Below are 20,821 nucleotides of genomic sequence, written 5' to 3'. Positions count from 1 at the left end.
ATGCATAATAATACTAAGCAATATAAAATAACTAAATTTAATAACGTAAAAAAATGTTTCTTTGTTAGAAAATTTTCTTGAAAGTGAGCAATACTTTTACAATATATAATTATACGAAAAGAATTAATGCGTAAAATAATGTAGTGGCAGAAGAAAACATGCAAAAGATTAATCTTATATTTAATTTTAAAAACAACTTCTAATTCAAAAATATGGCTAAAAGACTAATTTTTCATGAATTTGCTAAAAATACATTAAAAAAGGACTAAAATGTTATATTCACATTTCCTATCGAGTTCAATAGAAAAGAAATAAATCCGGTGGAAATTAAAGGAATCGATATTCGTAATATTTTATTAATACTTTAAAATTTAATCATTTGCGTAAGATGTATAAATATTTCTAGAAAATTCCATAAGCTTTTGTTTATGTTGCTTCATATATTTTTATATGAAGCAACATAAACATTTATAGCCGTATTTAGTTTTAGTTAGGAACATTTATAGTATTTAGTTTTAGTTAGCAACATTTACAGACGTAGAGTTAAGAATTTGTCCTTTGAAAATTACTATTGCTCCATATAACTATTTATTAGTTTAATTTTTTAGTTCTTGTAATGGGGAATGAAATGACTGGGGGTTTGTATTTAGCTTTCTTCTTTTTACTTACAACCTGTTGAAAGATGGAACTCCCTTAATTCATTTATTTTACAGAGCTAAAAGTGATCCTATTTTGCGAATCCTTGAAACTAAAGAAGACAAAAAATCTGTCAGAAACGTAAATAATTAAGTTATAAATTTTCGGCAAACCAATGATTCCGAATTTTTATTACATACATATCTCATACAAGTTTGGTAACACCAAAAGATTTTTACCGATTAGATGGGACATGCTACCACACCCACCATATTCTCTAGATATGTCATTTTCAGATTATTATTTGTTCCTGACTCTATAAAATCCTTTTAGGCGGTAAAAAACCTACGGAGGTCAAAAATCACCTTTATGAATTTTTTGATAGCAAAGAACAAAAATCTGTGAGCGTTGAATCATGATACTACCAGAAAGATGGCAAAAGGTATTGCACCAGAATGGATAATATATAATTCACTAAAATATTTATTTACTGTAATAAAATCATATATCATTTTCATTTAAAAAAAATCGATATTTCTTTCTGAAAAACTTAATACAATTAAAAATAGACGAATCATAAATGCTTACAAAAATTAATTAAAAAGATATTATAGAAAAGTTAATGGATTTTTCAGAAGCAACAATATATACATAATGACGCCGTTGGTAAGAAATACGCGAACCTTCCAAAGCAGTTTCTGCAAAAACTGTCTGATGAAAACAATATTTCATATTCCGTTATAATTCTAAACAACAGAAGGTGAGGGAATTTCTAGAATTTTGAGAAGGGAATCCGCGAATAAGAACAAAATTCAATTATCAATCAAAATCTTAATTCAAATAGTGGTGGATGAGATTTCCCGCATTTTTAGGATGACATGCAATTTCTATTTTTATTTTCAATATTAACTCAATAATTCAATATTTGTTTTTAAACAAACATATGCAAAATATCCGATGATGTGTTATGCTTTGCCACCATGCGATTTTGCCACAAATAAAAAATTTACATCATTAAAAAATTGTTTGAATATTTAAAAGAAGCGAATAATTAGAACCAATTTCGGAAAAAATATAAATTAGGAAAATGTAACATTTTGACAAATTATTAATTGAATATTGATTTTAAATGACTGAACTGTTTTAAAATAGTGACCAAATTCCCCAAAAAAATCATCCAAGAAAAATGAAATCTGGAAGTACAGATTTATAAGCATAACTAATTGAATAAATATGATAAATAACTTTCAACATTTATCTGCTAATGCTTAAAAAAGGTATATTTTTCTCTTCATTTTATTAGTATTATTTGTTATACTAAATTAAAACATTGTAATTTATAATAACATTTCATGAAGAGTACATTCAATACATTACATAATAGAAAATAATGTACGTTGAAGTGAAAATTCAATGTTTTTGTTACATATTATTTATCATTTTAAATCAGTAATTGTTCTTTTTTCTCAATTAACTAATAATCTATTTGACTCAGATAATTAGCGGGACACACTGTATATTAAAATAAGGAATTAATTAGAAAACGAAAACTTTAAAAAATGAAATCAGAAATTCAAATTTCTAAACATAGCTAAATTACAAAATATAAAAAATAATATTTGCCATTTTTCCATCGAACGTTAAAAATATAGTATATTCTTTTCTTCATTTTCTTAGTATTATTTGTTAATCTAAATAAAAGCACTGTAACTTATAATGGAATTTCATAATAAGTACATTTAATGCACTGTAAATGAAAATATTGTATTTTGAAGTGAAAATACAATATTGTTGTCACAAATTATTTACCGTTTTAGTAATCAGAGGATTCATAAATAATTATTTTTTTTCTCAAGTAGCTAATTATCTACTTTCATTATTACCTCAATGCAGCATAAAAGAACATCGAGACAATTACATCTTTTTTGCAATTAAATAATGAGAATCCTAATAATTTATATATGTTAAAAGCCGGGAATCTTAATGGAAGGGTTTATAACAATGCGGATTTGTTGAATAACAGCTCTATGAGAACTGGCTTACAAAAGAATCGAAAAATGAGCCATGTATTTATTACACGGCTTTTAAGTTATTTGGTGAATCGAAAATAGCTTCTGGGCGTATTATTAAATTAGCTTATAGTATTCTTGCTTATGATGTAGTAAAATAGCTTTATATTAGTTACCTTTAATTATATTACGATAGCTTTATTTTAGTTATCTTTAAATAAAATATGATATTTTTATATTAGTTTCCTTTAATTATATGAAGCTGGCTTTATATTAGTCTCTTACATATTACGATAAGAGATTTTTTTATAATGATTAAATGTATTTGTATATTTTAAAGCACTTAGGATCAGAAGTTGTGTGAAATAAAACGACAAATTTCAAAGAAATTTCTAATTTATTAGCAATATATGTATTTTTATAATACAATGACATATGTACTTATTATTTATTCAGTAGTGTAATATATAAGTAGTGTTGACGGATATAACTTAATTCATAAAAATAAACAATGCTTACAAAAAATATTTTTTGTAAGCATTTTGTAAGCTCCAAAGACGACAAAAGATGTCATCCTTTGTAGTAGTGTCAAACTTGAAAATAAAACCACATAAACTTTTATAGCAGCCAATGAAAGATATATAACCTTAATTCTAGTAGTACAAACTGCAAATACAATAGATCCTAGACAATCCGGCAATGCATATCAATACGTATCTTATTATAGTCCGGCACTTTCAGAAGTGGAGAACGGATAGAGTGAAAGAGAAGAAATATCACTGCATACAGATACTATCATTGATTTTGGCGCTATTTAATGAATAGGATTTTCAATTTTCTTTTTTTAATATTTTTATATGTAATAATAATTTATTTGTATGATTCATATAGCTTTATACAATCAACATAAAGCTTGCTATCAAAATGCTATGTACAAGCGTCAACAAATTTGGTGCTTTTGTTAACACAAAATTTTTGTCTAATATCTGGCGAATCTTTGAAAGTCTGTACTACAATGTATATTATAGAAAAGTTGTCAGACCATACTTTACTAACATCTGTTTTTAAAAATATACAAGGCGATTGCAGAAACAAGAAATAAAATCTTAAAGTAGGCATCGGAAATAAATCCTTTTTTCAGCATAACATGGAGTATTAAACGAAAAGAGGAACCACTAGAGGGTAAAATAATACTTCAGATAAAGTTTAAAATGCGGTTGTCTAAAGTAATGGACAAACTGATAAAATGGAGTAATAAGATAAATCTTGAGGACAAATGCAGTATGACTATTTTTTTTTTGTATAGAATTATATGATAATAGTTGACTCGATGACACACAAATAAAAACAAACAATGAAACAAAAAATTATTATTATTAACAACATCATCAAACACACTGCCGCAGAATGCTTCTTCAACTCATGTCTGTCTTCCATGATTAACTATTTTGTAATTAAAATTATGATTTACTTTTTCATTGGCATTTTACTTTTAAAAGTGGAACTTCAAAAGATACCTTAAATAGATTAATAACTATGTAAATACAATATAAAGTGATTCCAAAATCATAAAAAAAATGTTTTAGTAGTTATTGGGAAACAAATAATTTTTTCCAGTAGAAACTGAAGTGCCAAACAAAAACTGAAACAACTAGAGGATAAAAGAGTACATCACATAAAATTTAGAACACAGTGAGTTTAAAGGAATTGACAACTAAAGACAACTTTTGAGAATTAATACAGTATACTGTAAATAAATATTATTTTTGGGATGAAATTGCATGAGTAAACGAAACACGATGAGAAACAAATGGAAAAAAAATTGGATTTTTTGAAAAGAAAAAAATAATATTTATTAATCGCATCATCGAATGCATTGTCCCAGAATGCTTCTTCACACTAATACTTGCCGTTCATGTTTATATATTTTTTTTGTAATTAATATTAAACTTTATTCTTTTTTTTTACCTTTTACTAAAATAATTTTGGAATTTCAAAAGTAGTTTTGAAAAGATAAATTAGTAAACACAGTATAGGGAGAATCCAAAATCATGAAATAAAATGTTTAACTAGTCATTGAGAAATAAATCATTTTTATAGTAGTCATGGAGTAGCAAATGAAAAGAGGAACTACTAGAGAATAAAAGAACACATCACATGAAATTAAAACGCGGTTAGTCTAAAGGTATGGACAAATAGAACACACACACTTTGAGGAATAACACAGTCTACTATAAAAAATTGGTACAGAATTAAATGAGTAAAGAACACTTGATGAAACACAAATAAAAACAAAAATTAGGATTTAGAACAAAGGAAAATAATTTTTACTAATACCGTAATTGAATTAACAACATCATATTGTCCCAAAATGCATCATCATGTGAATTCTTTCATTTCATGTTTAACTATTTTTTCAATTAAAAATTAGCTTTATTATTTCATTGGAGTTTAAGATTTTTTTTTGGAACTTGGAAACATTTTTCAAAGGATAACATAGTAAACACAGTATAATGCAATAATGCAAAAATTACTATTCATTTTTCCAAGATTGAGTTTTGCGATGTATATTCTGAATAGTTAATCCGTTCTGCGCTAATAAAAAACAAATATCCTCTCTTGTAAAAGTAGAATGTTTTTCATTTAAAGACTGATGCATCCTTTAACATGAAAACATCCGTAATCCCTTGCCATTAAATTCCATTTAACGTATCTAATTCGTTTTCTGAAAATACGTTATGCCAGAAAAATAACTAAATCATATATAATGCCATTGTTTACGTTTTTGCATTATAATCTGTCGTAACAAAATCAAAGAAAAAGAGTAAAAGGGCAAAAAAAATCCCTCTAAATAAGCGCGGCTTAAAAAGACTTCTTTCATAGGAATTGTCCCTCGACAGAGTACACAAACAAATATTCATCTCACATTTCGTTTTGGATTCGACACTAAGCTCTAGATTTTTCTTATGAAAATTCAATATTTTGTTCCATGGGGTGACTTGAACTACTTAATTAAAATCATGTTTTCTTAAGAATGTATTTTTATGGGTATTATATCCATTTTCTCACAAGTGCTTAAAAGAAAATGAAATTAACCACTGAATGGATTCGTAAGGTTTATTTGCACACGTGTAGTAAGCTTAAATTTATTTTAAAAAATATGATATAAAAGAAAGATATTTGATGCCTCAAAACTGACATTTTGAAAAATATTTGGTTTAACTAAGATGATAACATTATATTTAAATATCTTATAAATCCGATTATTAAATATTTAAATGAATTTTAAAGCTTCAAAATCAAGATCATTTAATTTACACTGTTTTTCAAACTATTGTGGTAATGCAGGTTAATCATAATTAGTTAGTTTCATTACGTTTCGTTTCTTAAAGCAACACTAAGGCTATTTGGGGACGGAACTCGTAATTTTGAACCGCTTTTAGATGACCACAATGATAACTGAGTTGGCACCCCCTCCCCAAGATTCCAGACCACACCAGCGTGAAGATGTTTGTTCCCGACGGATTTTACGTACACCAGGCCAGCTTACACGACAGTTTTGCGTTGAAAGCGGGTTTCGAGTTTGAAACCCTTTAGTTCTGAAGCCGAGACTTTACCACCAGGTTACCGCGGCCCGTTGATTAGTCGCCAATAATTTTCTAAATAGAAGGAAATGATAAGAATCTTGGTTCCGAAAGAATTGCATTGCAAAAGATGAGCCAAATACATTTGAACAATTTCCAAACTATAAAAAAAGGCGTTATGGAAATTATACGGTTCAAAGTAGGATATAATATGTTTCTATTAAATAAAGCCATCAGTCATAAATTGTAGAAAGATGTTTGACTAAATCTGCTAGAAAAAATAAATCAAATAATTTTTTTCCCAATTTGTCTAATTAATATCAAATTTTGGTATCACATAGTGGCTAGTGTGAAAATCAATTTTGAAAGATACTTCCAGGGAAATATGAACACAATAATTAATATTAAATTACCATCAAGCTTTAACTCACTTTGGGAGAGTGATGACTATGCAGGTGAGGGCAGATGGATAATGTCTTGCACAGGGCGCATATGAATTCATGCCGGAACCAAAAATTATAAAAAGAATGTTTCATCCGATGCTAATGCAAATCATATCGGAATATGGAAGATTTCCGTAATACTTTTACAGATTCGGAAGGATTCAAGACAACAGATATACGTATAAGTGAGAAAATAGGTTCGGTTTAGAATTGCATAACAGAAAATGTCGAATTCGATGAAATTAGAAGAAAAAAATTAAGGATAGGGATGATTTTAATAAAATATTACAATACCCTGAAAATTTAAAAATATTTAAAAATGATTGAAGAGATTTCTAGATTTTTACCAGAAGTCTAGAGATTTTTTGAACCTTACTTGGCCGTTGTTTTCTTATGGAAAAATTTGGATAGTTAATGAGCATAGCAACCAGTCACAATAATCTCTGTTTATAAAGTTTAGTTCAGTGGTAACGACGTGACTATCTGTAATTTAAAGAAAAAAGACTTTAACTCACTATATTTTTAAAAGTATTATAAATAAATGTAACAAGGCATTTTAAAAATTGGGAATTAAATTAAGTATTATTGCAAATGTTCAATATGTTCTAATTTTCTTACATTTTACATACTTCTTTAACAGTCAAGGACTACAAAAAAAAAGTCAAGATATGTCATTGATCTATGTGTGCAAAACCATTACTAATACTGTTCTCGAGTTTATTAAGTACAATTGATCATGGTGTCCATATACATTGTCTTTAACGCAAACCTCATTAAAAAAAGAAAATCATGAGTCATATAATCTGGAGACCTTAATGATCAACCAAATGGCAATGCTTTGCAACTAATTGATTCTTCTATCTCATAAGTATTATTTCCAAAAGCATCTACCTTCAAAATTGAAGGTAGATAAACTGTTCTGCACCTTAACATCCTTCACGGCCACCCATTTCACTTCTTTATTATCACGTAGGCTCAGCGACTGGAACCGACTTTTAAAACACGCAAGTTGAAACGATAGGAGGAAATGAACTGCGACTTTTGTAATGAAATGCCTCCTCGTCTCGCTTATTTATGCATCAAACGCAATGAAAGGTAGCTGGGAATTACATCCAAGGCTCATTTATATCGGTGTAGATGAGTTTGCATTGCTTGCAGTTCCTCTCAGACCGTAGTTGCCTCCTTTTTAACAAGTATAAATTCACTTTTCTTTCCAATGGCTAATAAGAAGAATGATGCATTCTTCCAAAAGTATATAAGTTAGAAAAGGCATGCAAAAGTGCAAAATTCTAAATGCAAAAGAATTAATTTTTAACTGTCAGGCTAACATAGTAATTTAAATTTATTTTAGAATTATTCCTTAGAATGTGGAATTTAAAATAAGGCAATTTGAGTGCCGAATATATTAGTAAGAATATGAAGTTTTTATTTCGTTAGCTTCATAGAATTGGTACTCATCGTATATTTCCTATTGTTGAAATAATATAGAGCAGAAATTTGTATACAACTGTTTATAGCTGTATCTTTAATACTCTTGAAATTGGAATCACTTTCTTTATTTTAATTATGAATGCCGATTAATTTATAAATATCACATAAATGTTTTTAAAAAAATATATACGAAAGATAGTTATTGTTTAAATAGATATTTTTTTAAAATCAAAGTTGTTTTTTTAAAGGATTCTACCGCAGGAACATCTTTTTTGCATTAGTTTTGCGTTGAAGAAAATAGCTATAAATGATTAAATGTGGATGTCATGTTCAGTTGTAGATTGTCATGACATAAGAATTGAATTTGCTGATCTTTATTAGCTTATTTCTAGCTTAGTTTTGTTCATCAGAGATTTTTTACTTCATTTGAGGTCATTGTCTTCATGTTCATCATATAAAAAAAAATTTCTATTCACCCCATTTACAATATCTCTAACAAATTGTAGCATGGCTTTTGAATCATACGGCATAATATTTGCTTTTACACTTAAACGTAATACAACTACATGATATTTTGTATATAATATAATTGATGGTAGCAGAAATACAGTGTTAAATACCTAGGAATTATGGCGTTTCTGATGGCCCTTGTCATAGACAAGACCGCTAACTAAAGTTATCGAATTTAAGCAGACTTTTTTGCGTCTCTTGTTTTTCAGTAGCGCCATCTAGGGCCAAACGTACGACTTAGCCACACACTCGTCACGATCCTTTTTACGGGGCGGACTTCTTCCATGCATTTAACCACAAATCGTAATGTTGTCCTGAAACAGAGAACAATCACGTCTTATCCAGTAAAGAAGCATCAGGTTTAGTGCGTAGCAAACGGTAAGGCAAGCCTTCTGTTGCAAAACTTTCCCCATGTGCGTTAGTCATTAAATGTAACTATGTGACATAGAAACGATAAAATAAATATCGCCGTGTCATGGATTACTTAAAAAATTTTCTCTGCCCGGAAATCCAACTTTTGTTGTTAAAAAGGTTTTGGTAGAAAATATATTTTTTTAATCAAAAATTTGCGATTCTAAATGTATTTACAGCTATCCAGTTTTACGTGGTGCAATGATATTTAAAGATTGAATGTGATTGAACTAATGGTAGCATGCTCATAAAAAGGGGCTCGGTACCTTAAAAATTTTGGAAAATTAATGAAAATAGTGATTTTCTAATTTTTAGTGAATAATGATCCTTAAGCATTTGGCTTATTAATCTGAAAGTTTCAAAACCATCCGAAAAGTATTTAGCGAGATATGAGACGTTTATTTTGAAAGTGGGGCAAATCCATTTTTGAAAAAAATGGAGATAATGACAGTTATAGATAAAACGTATAATCTTTTTATGAGTAAAAAATTTATGGTAAAAAAATATTTAGATTCTAGTACTTTGGAAATGGAAGTTTTAGCTCTTAACAGTATTGAAAACTATTGGATTGTACATTATTGTATTATAAACCTACATTTTCTGGTACCACAAAATACAAAAAAATATATATATTAATGCTTACCAATATTTTTAAATTTATTGAAACGCAAACCTTTAAATATCTTTCAATAACAAAAAATGGACTTGCCCCATTTTCAAAATAAACAGCTCAATTTTGAAAGTGAGGCAAGTCAATTTAGTTATAATGGAGCTCTTATTTTTTTAGTCAGCATTGTAAACACTATTGGATTATAAACATACATTATCTGGTTCCACAAAATACAAAAGTATATATATTAATACTTACTAATATTTTTAAATTTATTGAAACGCAAACCTTTAAATAGCTCTCAATAACAAAAAATGGACTTGCCCCACTTTCAAAATAAACAGCTCAATTTTGAAAGTGAGGCAAGTCAATTTAGTTATAATGGAGCTCTTATCTTTTTAGTCAGCATTGTAAACACTATTGGATTATAAACAGACATTATCTGGTTCCACAAAATACAAAAGTATATATATTATTACTTACTAATATTTTTAAATTTATTGAAACGCAAACCTTTAAATAGCTCTCAATAACAAAAAATGGACTTGCCCCATTTTCAAAATAAACAGCTCAATTTTGAAAGTGAGGCAAGTCAATTTAGTTATAATGGAGCTCTTATTTTTTTAGTCAGCATTGTAAACACTATTGGATTATAAACAGACATTATCTGGTTCCACAAAATACAAAAGTATATATATTATTACTTACTAATATTTTTAAATTTATTGAAACGCAAACCTTTAAATAGCTCTCAATAACAAAAAATGGACTTGCCCCATTTTCAAAATAAACAGCTCAATTTTGAAAGTGAGGCAAGTCAATTTAGTTATAATGGAGCTCTTATTTTTTTAGTCAGCATTGTAAACACTATTGGATTATAAACATACATTATCTGGTTCCACAAAATACAAAAGTATATATATTATTACTTACTAATATTTTTAAATTTCTTGAAACGCAAACTAAATATCTCGCAATAACAAAAAAATAGACTTGTCCCATTTTCAAAATAAACGGCTCATATGGAGTTATTTTGTCTAACGCGATATCAGGGGCAACGCCCACTTCCTTGTTTACATCAAACATATTTCATGTGAAAGTGATCAAGCCGTTTAATTTTTTCCATGAAATAAAAAGTAGGAACGTTGTTTGAAACTGTAACGGTTACATCCTTGTTTGCTTATGGTTTTACTGCTTTTTTATTGAATTTCTCACTGGTTATTATAATTATTTTGAAAACAAAAGTATCAAGACTACAGAACTTATTTATTGCTTACCTGCTTTTTAATTCGTTTCGGAAATGCCTCTCAAGGAAAGGAAATTCCATTATTTTGCTATGGAAAGAAAATTCCATTATTTTGCTATGGAAAGGAAATTCCATTATTTTGCTATTTACAAGAGGTGGAAAGAGAACGAATCAAAACCGCTCAATGTAGCTGTGTTTGAATCAAATTTACTAAATGAAACCGATTCAGATTCGCAATTGTCAGATTTCTCAATGAAACAGAAACTAGATGATAAAACTGATATTTGATCGGTAGAAAACAAATATATTTCTGTTTCAACAGAACACATTTCAAAATTGTTTTGCAATGAGGTTAGTCCAGACTGCCTTAAAAAGGCTGTGAATTTCAAGCTGGGTGCAAAATCTGGTTTTTCATATGAACTGAAAGTTACATGCAGCTATTGTTGTGAAATCAACTCGACTCCCTCTTCAAATTATGCTGATGATAAATTGAATTGATAATTTAAATCGAATCAGGAAATCTTACAAGTGTTTTGTACAGAAAAGTACATTATATTATATATTGCATTGAATAATAATACACTGCATTACCTTGCTATGCAAATATCTATACATTCATTTTTTGGACATTTTCCAATGTGTCGTTACTGCTTATGTCAATTAATGCTTTGATTGCTTCATTTATATACTTCAGATTAACTCAAAACTTTTATAGAATTATGTTTGAATGGTAATATATTATTTAAAATATTTTGTACTTATACAAGCATATTCACATTGACAATTTTTGTACTTATGTTTTTGAAACTGTTTTTCGTCGCATGCATTGTCTAGAAAAGTTACCTATTTCAAAATGGCTAATTTCATTTGAATTTCTATAAAATGGTACAGAATTTTTGCTGTGTTTTATTTGTTATTTGATAAACAGAACTCCAGATCATTTAATAACCATTTTTACAAAAAAAAAAAAAAAAAAAAAAAAATACGGAGTAAAAAAAGTGAATTTTCCTTCCTAAAAATTCCTATTTATAAAAAGGTTATTAATAAATATGATAATAATATAGAATAATAAAATTGGCAGCTTAGTATTTACAAATGCCATATTATTGCTCTGAGAAAAAACTAACTTGATAATCCTGTTTTTATTATAATTTCATTGTGATGAAAACTTTAAAACTTTTTCTCAGTTTGCTTTGTTTCGAAAATTATGTCTGCTACAAAATGTTAAAAGTCAATCACATTTTATTGTAATTGCATGAAATTTTTTGCTCACTCTTAAATGTATGATTAATAGAATCGGGGATGGATTTGATAAAATTTTGATTAGATTTTTTTCTAAAAAATGATTTGCTAAATGTCTTCAGTTCACTTTTTTTCTAATGCTCAAGGTGAAAAAATTTCACAAAATTTTATGAAATATTTTTTTTCACAAACTAATATAGATATCAAAATTTCGATCCGTAATTTTGTTACATACATTGTGAGGTCCCTTTAAAAAAATTCGTGAAAAATATTTTGAAAATTGTACAAAAAGAAGAAAGAAAGTAAAGAAGTTTTTTAAAAAAAACTTAATTTAAAAAAAATTAAATATTTAAATTTTTAATTCCGAATCTGAAAATTCTGCACAATTTACATCGATCTATTACAAAATTTGAAAATTTTATTAAAAATTGTGGGGAAAAATTTGGGTACCAAGTCTCCTCCTCAAAGATTCGAACTAAGTTACAAAGAATCAATGGAAAGCGTGTTCATTCATAAACATGTGTTCTACGTGTTCACTCTAAACACTAAATAAGATTACAGTCTTTTTAACCTGTATGCTAAATGTCTTCACTCATTTGGATTTCTGAATTTGTCAATTATATTCAATATTATGCATAATGAAATAATAGTATTGAATAATTTAACTGTATAACCATGATCAAATTTAAATTAATTGTTACAAACATTTTGTAGATTTATTTAGAGAGACGTAGAATCATAAAAATTGCATAAACCCATCTGACCACAACTTATTTTAAGTAGAAACCGAAATGAAAAAAAATCGCCAATGATATTATTTAAGAAACTTCTAAAATTATCTTTTCCACACGTTCACAAAGAATGAAAAGTTACAAAGTATATAAATAATCAATTAACTTTTTCTTTACCTAGTCAATTCAATGCTATAAAAAGGAGTCTTTTCTTTAATTCTTGTATGTTATTTGAACATTCTTTAAGGCCTTACACAATCATTGTACAGAAGTTTAAATTCGTCCACGGATTTATCTTTCTTACTGTCAATACACATACTCCATCGATATACAATTAAATGGATTGATCAAGTCTCCTTTCAGGGTCAGAACGCCACTGGAATTCCAATGAAGAGAGAAAGAAACCAAACACACAAAGCAGGTACGCATTTCCTTTTGAAAGATTCAATAGCATTGGTTTGCCTAAGGAATAAAATGTTTCATGTTTTTAAGTGAGTTTTTACTTTCATAAAAAAAGCGGTATAAGATAGTCTAGAGCCTATAAGTGACGATATAGAACGGATATACAGATTCAATAGCTTCGCCACAAGTTTATTATATTATATATCTTCCTTTTCAACATAAATCTCATGTTCTATATAAAATTCTGTTTGCGGCAGATGGATAGAATTTTTTTTTAAATATTTTTTTTTTCATTCCTTGTAGAGAATGTCCTTCAATCTACTCTCATCAGAGTCTTGAAGCCTTTTTTGAGAAGAGGAGGGCTTTATTAGGAATTGTAGATGTGTTTGCAACATGGTATCTCCATCTGTTGAGTTACCTGAAAATACAGATATAATTTTAATTTTATTCTGACGTTTGTGTACATTTTTTTGTTACTTGCGGCATAAGAAGAAGTTAAGTTGTAGCGACACTTGAGTATATATATATATATATATATATATATATATATATATATATATATATATATATATATATATATATATATATATTGAGATAGCACAGACAAAACTGAATGTCTGACGATTGCTCATTCTCAAATTGAAGTCATATGAAAGAATTCTTTTCCTGTTTGTTGGTGGCATACAAATTCTTTTTCCAATTTTATATTCAACTAAGAGACGTAAGTTTGTTTCTAGCCATGTCACATGCCACTCATATATGATACTACAGTATGATTGATTGCACCTCTTGTTAAAAGAATCCTTTAGTGACTCTTTGTCATTTTCTAATTCAGAATAGCAGGAAAACTTATTGCGCCTTATAATATTTGCATGTACAAGTTATTTAGCAAATAAAAGACAGAGATACATACCATTTAATGTCCTCTTGTGCTAGTTAAACTAATTAAAAGATCTTTACAAGAAAATTAGCAAATTGTGTGAGTGCTGATTGCTTAGGTATCGTGTCTAACAGGAATTTCCTTGATATTTCTACAATTAATTTTACTTCCTCTATAAGAAATCTTCAAATTCATGAGTAAATTCTCACAGGATGTTAGAAGTATGGCAATAATTTTTGGTAACATTGAATATAATGCACCTGAAGTAAACCTTAGTTCTAAATTAGGGCAAGATGTTGACTTCCAGAAGCTTTTCCACGTGGAACATTTATGCATCTATGCTAAGTTCTAGGAAAGTCTGGAAAAACTCTTATGATCCAGTCCTACAGAAAATGCTATGAGAAATACACATATGTCTATCAGATTTTTGCAAAGTGTTAGTTTAGACTTCAATCTTATAATTAAGCTCTTAGAGCTAACATTCGATTTGAAATTACTTACTCTTAGGGTAATTTATTATGTTAGAATAACAAGTCATTTGACTATTTAGGAACTGGAAAATTTGATATTGATAATGTTAACATGGACAAGGATAAAAATAAATATAAGATTACCAAAAAATATTATAAATTTAAAAATATAATAATTGGGAACGTATATTTACTTAATGTTTTTAAAATTACCTCATACTTGGAAATATTAGGATTAATTTGTCTGACATATTTTCGAATTTATTTGATTTTTCATCATTCGAATTTAATTTCAGGAATCGTGTTCAGCTTTAATAAGAAATGTGCTTCAAAAAAAATGAAGTAAGCAGACTTCGGCTATAATTTTATTTTTCTGCATACACTGAAAAGTTCGAAGGAAACATTTCATGCTAACCGTTATATTGTCAAGTAGGTTCTTTAATGTGGAACTCAATAACACACACAAGAAGTAAAGCTAAACCAATTTATTAACTCAACTCTGAACTGAGAACACAGTGACTGACAGATCTTCAGCTTTTATATTAGCAGGGAAGTTCCAGAATACTTTTCTAGAGAGAGTAAGAAAAGTCCAGAACACTTGTCTGTTAAACTAAAGAATCTTCTGGAACATGAAATAAAGGAAAACATAAAATCAAGGAATTGAGTATTAACACAAACTGTGAACCGCATTGTCTCTAGCGGAATTCGAATTTCCGATCTCTTGATTATGCGATCAGTGCCATGACCATTCGGCCATGGCTCTTTTCAATGTGGCAATATGATCATAATTCATTCAAAGTACGTTTCATTATCATTTTTTTCAAATATATACTCAATAAATTATTTTGACAACATATGTTAGAAGCAATACATGAGACGACTGTAACTATATTAATAATTATATTAGCATTAAATAACAATCAACACTATATAACAAATTATATTTTATTTATAAAATTTCTTTCCATCCCTTAATCGATAGAAAGAATACTTACTTTTTTATGATTAATAGTTTCCAATGACAATTTTTTTAAATATCATAATTAATTATTAGAATTTAAAACATAAATAAACATTGTGAGTAATGGTCAAAGATACATTGATCTCCATTTCATAGTCAAAATTATTTCCTTACTATAGAATTATTATAGAAAAAAGGAAGACTTTATTTCAGAAATTATTCCTTGTTGATTCGAACAGAGGAGGAAGACGTACACATTTAGCTCCATAAATACTTTGCCTAAGGCTCAATCGATAAAGTTTCTCAGTATTCATCCAGTTATTCCATTTGAATACCATATTTGCATAACGGAATTCAAATCATTGGCTAAGCATTTCTCTGTCTTATTCATGTCATTGCCCCTTCTCTCACAAAACGTGCTCTCTCAACCTCTTCAACCTGGATATATAATTGGACATCATAACCGGAATTTCCTTTGCCTTACATCTTGTCTGTGTTCCTCTCTACATGATTTGTTAAGTCGTTACTAATTATGGCGCGGATGCGACAGAAACCGTGAATTGGAGACATCTGTTAAAACCTGAGGACGACAACCTCTCGTCGCTGACTTACGTCTCGTCGATTGCATTTAGTAAAAGCTGAGTCCAGCACTCTCCTTAACGCTTAGACAAAGAGAAGTCGATATTGCTGTACTGAAAGCAAGATTCTTGTTATTAATAATAAAAGAGGAGGTTTAAATGCTTCCACAACCGTGTTTGCTGCAGATTTACGACTGACATATTATCTCTTGCTAAATCGTTATAATATTTAAATATACATTTATGTACTTTTCCAGATATTAAGGATAAATACTGTGAAAATTTCCAATTAATATTTCTGTAACAGTTATTTTTACCTTTAATTTAAAGTTCACAGAAATTAAGTATTTTCTTAATGATCTGATTTTGATAAATTTACAGAAAAGATCCTTATTTTAGGAGTTCATTTTGTTTGGAAGTGTTTCTTTTTATGCTTATTATCTTTTAATAGCCAGCGAATCATTTGTCATACATAGATTGACTGAAATGAACCAATAGTAAAATGATCTGTTAGGCAATTAGGGAAGAAGTATCTAAAGGTAAACGGTTTTCAGTAGAGATTAAAAATTCTATTAAATAAGAAATGTTTTGCGAAAGTAAAATCAAATAATTGAATACATAAATAATTTAAATTTAGTATGAGATAAGAAGATATTCAACTTGAAATAAATTGTTTATCGTTTGCCTTAATTCATTTTACTTCTTAAGCATTGTTTATTGCAGTATACAAAACAAATCAATTTGAATTCCTAAAAAAAAGTATTTTAAGTGTCTAGTTATTCTCTATCATTTACGTTTATCAAAATTAAATTTTGTCTCATCGGTAAATGAATTGTGTGTCTCGAATTTGATTAAATAAAAATACCAAACGAAAATCTTGAATGATTTATTCCGCACCTCGAGGATGATTGCATCCTTCAGATCTCAGACCTGTTTGTTTCCAGGACAGGGACTCTATGCCATAGGCAATTTAAACGACTTTGCTAGCGACGAAAATATGTTTCAGTCAGCTCTTTAATGTTGAATTGCTCTCTGGTAGTAATGCAGCTTAAACAATGTTAAATAAAAAAAACTAATTAAGATTATGAATATTTCTTTCTTTTTTTCATTTCAAAAAAGTTAAAATAATCATTTAATAGTTATATACTTCAACAGATGCTCCCATCTTTGTAAAATCAAAAACACCTTAGACGAAATCAAATATTTCAGATTTTTTTCCAAATCGTTCCCTTCAAGGTTAATATTCAAATTTGAATTTTGTATTTTTCTGAAACTTTTAAAAATTATGAAACGATTCTTTTCGATCATATTACTATATTTCAAATAATTATACACTTATAGCTTAATTAAATGGTGTAAGTTGAATAGCGAATTAAATCAAGTTAATTCAGTTTCGACAATTAAACTTTTTGTTCAAATTTTGGAATAAAAAACAAATTTTTGAATGAATTTATAGAAAATTTAGAAGATTTAATAATCTTTGCTACTGAAAAAGGCAAAAATTGCTCAGTTTTCAGAGAAATAAATGCATACAGAAATGTGTACAAAAGCCTGAAATATAAACATTTTTTCTAGTTATTATATTTTATAAGTGCTATTACGTTACATAGTTCCTTTCATTTTTATTACAATTTCTTTATACTACAATAAAACTTTCTTTTTGTTCTTATGAAGTCAATTTCCTCTATAATTTAAAATATTCTTTCTGTATCATAATCACTGTAAGTGCTTTCATTAAATAATTGTGATTCTGAAATCTGTTGTAAGAATTTGGACCATGGAAAATGCAGAATTGTTCCAAATTATGCATTCGAAATTATTTTTTATCTTCCAATAACTAATTAATAGTTAAACCTAAGAACAGCTAATGTCAGTAAAGTGTGCCATGATTTATAAATATTTCTTAATAAATTACTTTTATTTATTTGTGAGGTACTTTCTAACTTTCGAAATATATTTTTTATGGAGTCACTGTAAACAAAATAAGCTTTTAAGCATAAATTAAAAACTTTCATATCTGAAACTTTTTGTGTATGATATAGAACTTATTAAAAAAGTAGTAAGCTGTTACAAATATTTTATACTGCATTCAAAAAAAAAAAACAGATTTCTAAATACAAGGTCAGAACTATTCTCAAGCGAATAGTGTTTATAAAAATACCCTATTCAAATTTATAGGAACTTATCAATAGCTAAAATTTAAGCACATATAAGAGTAGATATGGTTTAAAAATCAATTCAATAATGGCAATCAAAATTGATAAATGAAAAATGGAAACAGTTAAATATTTTTTTATATTTGATTGTTTTCTCTTTTTTTGCGTCTAAATTTGATTTCGTACCAAAAATTGTAAAGAAAAAAAAATATATCAATTCAAATTCTTTTAAAGTCTTATTTTTTTTTTTTTCATTTTAAAAACTTCCCAAGTTGATTTAATAACCTACATGTAATTATAAATTGCTAGTTCTTCAAATTAATTATTTGAGCAAAAGTTTTATAAATTAGAATGAAATGATATTGCATGCTATATATTGTACAGCATAAGCACTGGGATTGAGATAAATAATTAATGAAGTCACTATTTTAGACATTCATCTCATATTTTGACTTTCCTTTTAGAAGAGACTGTGTAATTTGTGTTTCTTCATAATTCTTGTTTTTCTGGAGCTGTTTGGATTTCAGAGAATTAATAAGCCAAAATCAGTAGTTGCATTTGGTTAAAATAAGCAGCGAGAACAATATGAAACATTTTGATGTCAAAATGGACCCCGTTTCATGCAATAAAGAACCTTTTCAGGATTGCCTTATCAGAAACGTACGCTAAGATGTGCAAACCCATTTGAGTGAAAGAAAAATGTGGTTAATGCCGCGTGACGGAGATACAAAAGAATCCCAGTTTTTTAATTTTTTTTCTTCTTTTTTTGGGGGGGGGGGGTCCAAGAACTTTTTTTCACAGCGAAATGACACGGCAAGTAGGATAGAATTCGTCTAAGAGTCTGGCAAAGATTCGCATCCTAACGTAAGTGTGATGTACAAATACCTCCTTCGATGTTTTTTTTCCTAGATTTTCTTTTCTTAAAACGAAAACATTTGGAGTGGGTTCTCAATGGACGATGTTGGGATATTTTTTATATCCAGAAATGAGTTTCTTTTGTCTTTCTTCAAGTCAGAAATGTAATTCGAAAATCTAAGGACATTTTAGTGTTACCCATGAAAATGTTTGACAATTGATATATCAAATGTTAAGAATAGGTGACAATGGACACTAAATATGTCAAATATTCTCATCAATATAATTTCCCATTTAGAAAAATTATTAAAAAAGAAGAAAAATATGAAGTACTCCTTATATTACTCAGCTTAATGACTTGGAATTCTCAATGTATATATTGAAATCCAATTTGTAATAGATTGATTTGACATTCAGATTTATAAAGACATCGGAATGCCGAAATATAATTGTGTATTTCAAACGAGTAAAAAGCTTATTGTATTTTAAATTTTTTAGAATGCTAAAAAAGTTGAAAATATTCCCAATCTTAGTATTCGATAATGAATATAATTTAAACAGATAAGCTCAATCATTTTTTTATAAAATAGACTTTAGAATGCATTAAATGAATGTCATGAGATTGCATTAAATTATCTCAAACAATAATTATCTTTTTCAAAATTTACTCTAAACAACTGGTTTTTTTTTGCTTTTTTTTATTTCAAGATAATATTTTATCAGACGATTTCATCAGCAGAATACAAAATTATTTCTTCTTCTTATTTATTTATTTATTATTATTATTGCTGTCCTGACGATTTCAAAATTCCGTAGAGTTTTTTTTATTTACATATAATTTTAAAAAAAATCTAAACCTATAAAAACTTGTATGAATATTTTATCTTCAATAAATACTTTTGGAATATATAGCAAGACAGTATATTAAATTCGAAACATTCCTCCCCCCTCTTCGAAATATAAGTCCTGTACACTTATGAATTTCTTAGTCAGTACAGATTTGAAGCTTCACAAATTAGAAAATTCCATAGTAACTCTTTCATAGATATCTAAATGCACTTCATGCACGTAATTTAAACATCGGTAGATTCTATAAAATAATAATTAATTCAGGAACTAGAATAAAGAAATAATAATTTCTTCCCGAATGTAATATTCGGTAAATATAAATGACAGATTGAAAGCTTAACCTTTTGATAGTTATAATTTTCTTATTTATTATACACTAGATGTTTACAAATCAACGGTTGGACCCTGATCAGAGTTGATATCATATTTATATTACAGTATGGATACCTTAAATAAAACTGACATATTTAATTGATGATATATCTATTTTAAACTGTTGCAAAAATCTTTTATCTCAAATTTCTTATCCCTTATTTTTTAAGAAAATATCACATTATAAACTTATGCCATTTTATACAGATGCCTGCTAAAAATAACTATTTCTGAAAATTAAACCTAGGAAGATATAATTTTTTTTTTTAAATTTAAGCTTTTGTCAATGTGATGGGAACACTTTGATGAAAGCTTTTTTTCCCATGTAGATTAAATCACTCTTGCTCGTGCAGATTAAATTTTATTTTTATTTTACTCTAAATAAATTGTTGAAAATATGGTTAAAAGCTTTTTATTTATAAATTCATTAAAAAGAGAAACTAAA

This window comes from Argiope bruennichi, chromosome 11 (assembly GCF_947563725.1).
Source record: "Argiope bruennichi chromosome 11, qqArgBrue1.1, whole genome shotgun sequence".
In the NCBI taxonomy this organism is placed as follows: domain Eukaryota; kingdom Metazoa; phylum Arthropoda; class Arachnida; order Araneae; family Araneidae; genus Argiope; species Argiope bruennichi.
This window is presented reverse-complemented; position numbering follows the sequence as displayed.